This window comes from Meriones unguiculatus, chromosome 8, assembly GCF_030254825.1.
Source record: "Meriones unguiculatus strain TT.TT164.6M chromosome 8, Bangor_MerUng_6.1, whole genome shotgun sequence".
In the NCBI taxonomy this organism is placed as follows: Eukaryota; Metazoa; Chordata; class Mammalia; order Rodentia; family Muridae; genus Meriones; species Meriones unguiculatus.
The window spans coordinates 36485809-36491375 of record NC_083356.1 but is presented as its reverse complement, the minus strand read 5'-3'; positions in this window follow the sequence as shown (position 1 = coordinate 36491375).

Below are 5567 nucleotides of genomic sequence, written 5' to 3'. Positions count from 1 at the left end.
TTCATTTAGGTGTCATCTACCCAAAGAGCATCAGACCCGTCCGATACCTTTTTCTCAGAGGCAGGACCTGGGGCATCAACCCGCATGCAATCAGACATGCTCTTCTCTGGGTTAAAAGCGGCTGGCCCTGAGTGCAGTGCTTAGCCTCGCATCCTGAGCGTAACATTTTAGCTTTTTATGGTAGCCAACCATGCTTGGGGAGACTGTCCTGCTTCAATGGCTGTAAAGGCCTGAATGATCATGGCTGCATTACGCTGTTGTGAGACTCTAATCTTGCATATATACCACAGGCAAACCAAGGAGACCAACACCAGAAGGCCTGCTAATGCTCCCATGCCCGCCCATTCCTTCAGATGATTCATGGCTGTAGCAATCCATGATGATAATCCTGTGGCTAGTCCTGCGTCCACTCTGGTAGAATTCACTGTGACAATGGCCACTCTCAGCTGCTCCATCGTAGTATCTCCAGTCCAATTACCTAAAATATAGCTAGACAATTGTTTAGACAGATTTGCAGCACAGGAAAAATTCTCATGTTATATGCTAGTGACTCAAAGTCCAGCATATTTTCATTGACAGCCAAGTTGAGCGATTTGCCATAGGGTATCAATTTGCTCCTGCACGAGGTCAATCCTCTGATTGAAGACCATCAAGCTTCCTTTTAGTTGAGCATTAATTCCTTTTTGTACAACTAAGGCATGAGCTACATTGGCTAAATGATTATTCAGGGTCTGAGCAGTCTGCCCAGTATGACTCATGGCTAATGCCCCGGTGGTAGCTCCAACAGCCGCCAATGAAATGGCAGTAACAATGGTGGCTGTAGTTCCAAGATCCCTTTTCTGTCTGAAGAGAGTCATAGCGTGAGGGGCATCAACGGGCACAGGCACCCAGCGAGGCATGCGAGTAACCAGGGCATACCTAAATTTACTAGCATTCCAGCATTGGGCAAAAAAGCAAGTATCATTACCACAATTACTTGGCTCTATCTGGCTAATAATGAATAAAAATGGGGGATCTAAACAAACAGGTGTGAGCTTATAGGAAATATTATGAGAAGCCTTAACCCCCTCATTGGAACATCCTGCATCAGTTCTAGAACTAGCAGTGGTGGTGTCCGAGGTCTGAGTAGGTTCAGGAGACCATTGCCCCCAGGAGCGAGACATGCTCCATGCCAATTGACTAACTCCATGTTTTCCTCCACTTTTGAAAGTCATTTAAGGTTCTTAAATTATTTTTTTCCCTTTTTTAAAAAATTTTTCATCAATTACACTTTATTCATTCTGCATCCCCCCATAAGCCCCTCCCTCCTCCCTCCCAGTCCCACCCTCCCTCCTCCCTCTGCTTGCATGCCACTCCCCAAGTCCACTGATAGGGAAGATTCTCCTCTCCTTTCTGATCTTAGTCTATCAGTTCACATCAAAAGTGGCTGCATTGTCCTCTACTATGGCCTGGTAAGGCTGCTTCCCCCCAGGGGGAGGTGATCAAAGAGTAGATAGAGTCTTATTGTGTTGTTCTTGGCTTTGAACTTGGGATCATTTTGCCTCAGTCTCCTGAGTTCTGGCATCAACTGTATGCACTAAACCTGGCTTAAAATTGTTCTAAAATTAAATCTATTTTGTTGAACTTAATATATTTGTGACGTATTTACACCATTTTCCCCTCCCATTCCTCCCTCCAACCTCTTCCATGTTCCCTTGCTTCCTTTCAAATTCATAGTCTTTTTTTGGCTATAAATAATTAATTCATATAAAATAAATTGAATAGGTGAATACATATACAATACAACGTGCAAGAGCTTCTTAGACATTTACCAGCATACCATAGAGAATAGCATAGGACGGCTGAGAAAGTGCAAGCGGCTTGAATTTTCAAACAGAACAAGCCTCCGTGACTATCATCTGCACAAACAGCTTAGTGTTTGTAAGCAAACCCTGATGCCCCGGGCCCCTTCTAATAGTTACCCCATTCTCACAAATGACCATGTAACTCATAGATCACTCACTGTGGTACATTAAAATCTTAAAACCTAATTCTTTTGAATCTGGCTTCTTGGACTTGGCAGCCATTTGTAAGATCGGCCATATTGTTACATATGGTTGCGGAATGACTGGTCACTCTTCTTTTGTGCGTACATGTGCATGTTTGCCTGTGTGAGTGTGTGTGTGTGTGTGTGTGTGTGTGTGTGTGCCACAGCGCATGTGTGGAGGCCAGAGGAACTTAGGTATCAGTCCAAACTTCTACCTTGAGACAGGTTTTCTTGTTTAAAGCTTTCTACATCGGCCTAGTTGGCCTATGAGTGCCTGGTGCTCCAGTTTCTCACTCTCACCTCCATGGAGGAGTGTGCTGGGATTACAGATATGAGCATCCAGCTTTTACCTGGGTACTGTGTGCTCAGGCTGCTGTGATGAGTGCTTTACTGGGACTCCTCTCTAGACTGGAATGTTTATTCTGGTGAATGAATACATCCTATAGATACTGGCACCCTCTACTATGGGACAGACAAGAGTGGGCCTCCTAGGCTTTAGGTAGAGAGGCAAAGCTGAGGCCACACACAGGGACAGGTTGAGAAGAGCTAGCCTGGACATGTCTGCAAAGCTATGAAGAGAGTGTCGGAAAGGAGCAGTTGACTGGTGACTGAAGAGTCCCAGTGGATGAATTGTATGTGTGCTGCCCAGGCTGGCCTTGAACTCCAGATCTTCCTGTCTGAGCAGCTGAGATGACAGGCCTATGCCACTGTACCCGGCTGAGGCTTAAGTGGCTCCAGCTGAGCAGGAACTCAGCTTGCAGTATCAGACAATGTGCCCTTTGCATCTTTGTTCTGCAGCTTAGGTCTCCATAAGAGATCCATTGTCCAGCTGCCTGTTTCCGGGTGGGAGTCAGCAGTACACAGCCTCATCGTGCTGAGCCAAGTGCAGCAGGGTTCCCTGGCATTGACCTTCCATGGGGCTGAAGGGGCTCCACAGGCTTCTGAGAAGGGAGCTGCTATGTGCCCCTGTTCCCCTTTATTCCCTTTAGCAAAAAGTGGCCAGAGAGGGCCTGAGATTGTATGCACAGGTCTTTCTCCTGTTTCCTGGCATACAACTTCTGAATTCCTTGGACTCTCACATGTGTTGTTTTTTTGTTTTTGTTTTTTTGCTAACGACAGGCTGGTGGTTGCAGGCCATCAAGTCTAACTATGGAAAGACCAAGGCAAGAGGAGAGGCTCCGACTTTTTTGTCCTATGTACTATCCAGCCAGGAGGGCAGAGAACTGAAGATTAAGGTGAGCCTTAGGAACCAACCTATACATAGAACAAAGCCTCCACAGACCCCCAAAGGGACAGTGCTTCCAGGAGGGAGACCAAACACCCGGCAGCCTACCTGGTTTGGAAGCCCTGCTTTCTATCCTCTGCCTCACTCTGTGCATATCTCCAGCTCGTTCCTGTGCAATGTCCTCTGTGAAAACATGGTGAAGGAGTTTCCTTGAGTTCTGTGACCATTCCAGCAAATTAATTCAAGTGGGGTCTATAGGAACCCCAATGGATGGCCGTGTCAAGCTTATGACTCATGTATGAAGAGCTGGGGACTTTAGGGAATAAACCCTTCCCTGTGGGATCTGCTGACATCTTCAGGTAGAGACCGCATCAGGATTGAGCTGGATTGGCACATCCAGCTGGTACCTCGTGCAGCACCTTTGCTGCAGAGCCTCGCTGGTGGTCTTAGAAGTCCTGCAGGGTCCCTTTCAAGGTACTGTCCACGTCGCATCTCCACCATTGAAGGACTGCCAAGTGATCACCATTCAGTGATCCAAGTGCCTAGCACTCAGTAGATTCTTTCCTATTTCTCACCTGCCACTGAGAAAGGTGAGGGAAACTCTTCCCACTTCCTGTCTTCATTTGGGAAACTGTTCAGTTCAAAAACCAATGTTTTCCCATTTACACAGAAAAAAAAATCTGAAGCTTGGAGAGATTAAGGCTCAAGCCCAAGGTGGTTTTTTGTTTGTTTGTTGATTTTTATTTGTTTGTTTGCTGAGTCCCTATAATCCCAGAACCCAGGAAGCAGAGATAGGGCAATCACTTTCTGAGGCCAGCCTGGCTTACTTGAGTTCCAGGTCAGCCGAGTCTCAAACAAAATGAAACAAAACATAACCAAACTTCTCCTCATAGAAAGAGAAACCCTAAAACAAAAACCAGAGCGGGAACCCTGACCCTGACCTGATTCTAACTCTTCAGGGACTAAGTAGCATTACCAAGGGTCCATCTAGGCCTATAAACTGCCACCCTGGGTCTGGCCAGTAAGTGACAGGAAGTCTCAGGGCTTTCCTTAGCTGACAGGGGACAGAGGCAGCCAGTGGGTAGCTCTGGAAGACATCTTTCCAGCTTCTTGGAGCTGAGCCCCTGGCCGCAAGTTACAAAGCTGCACATCATTATCAACGAGGCTCCCAGGGCTTAAGCAACCTGGGCTGGCCTCTCGGTAATGTCTACTGACACACTTGCTGATGTGTGGCGGAGGCCGGGATGAACTGGGTCGGCCAAACGCCAATGTCTGTGCCCTTTTTTATGCACCTTACTATGGAGCAAGTGACAGCTGCAGTTTTATGTGCTGAGTCCATGATAGGCAGTGTGTACACTATCAAAGTGGGTCCCTGTGCAGGGCCCTGTACAGGTCCCCAGGCCATGCTGGCTTTTGGTGACAATTCCAGAGTAAAGACCTGGGCAAGTAGGTCCTGGAGTGACCCTGCCTGCTGGTGGTACATGGGGCTCACCTGAGGGCTGGGTTTAAAATGCTGATTCCTGGTTCCCTCCTGTGACTCAGTTTCCAGGAACAGGGTCCAGGAAGCTGTTTCTCTGTTTAGAAGCCCAGAAGCTCAGAGCCCATCCACAGCATATTTCCAAGCCATGTTGCAGGTGACACATATGCCATTTGCTCTCTGATCTGCTTGGAACTGTAAGTTGGCATTTGGATCCCAACAAAGGCACCTCCCCAGGTAGAAGCAGGAAGCCTTCACCGTGTCTGGCTAGCGTGTGCTGTGTGCTAAGACTGTGCCAACAACTGTGCTTATCCGAGCACTAACTCCTGTTTTCAGGAGCTTACAGGTTTTAGGGTCTGCATGTGGCCGCACACTTCTCCCTGTTACCTCCCTGGTCCTGTACGGTTCAGGACACCGCTGCTGATGTGGGTGTGCACTGCCTGAGGACTGCTTCCTGCAGTAGGGCCCTTCTGGCAAATACTATCACCGCCCATAAACTCCCTGGTTTACACTCTCCCAGTGTCTAGCTGGCAGATGTCAGGGGCAAGGCAGCTTTAACTTAGCTTCTTTCTTTTCTGATCAGGGGCAAAAGGTCCCTAGGTTCAAATCTAGCCTCCAACAGTAGGAATGGCTTGATCTCTTCTTGCTGTTTTCTCTGGCTGCTTTCAGGTGCCACCTTCAAGCCTCACAGCCTCTGTGAGCTGAATCCGTAAAGGCCTTTAGGGTGGGCCACCTCCTCGTTGCCTTGTGGCTGAACCCACAAATATCATCATTTACCTCAACTTTTCCTGCTGTGAGTGTTGAAGGGAGAACAGGGAGCTGTCTTCACACCCGCAGGT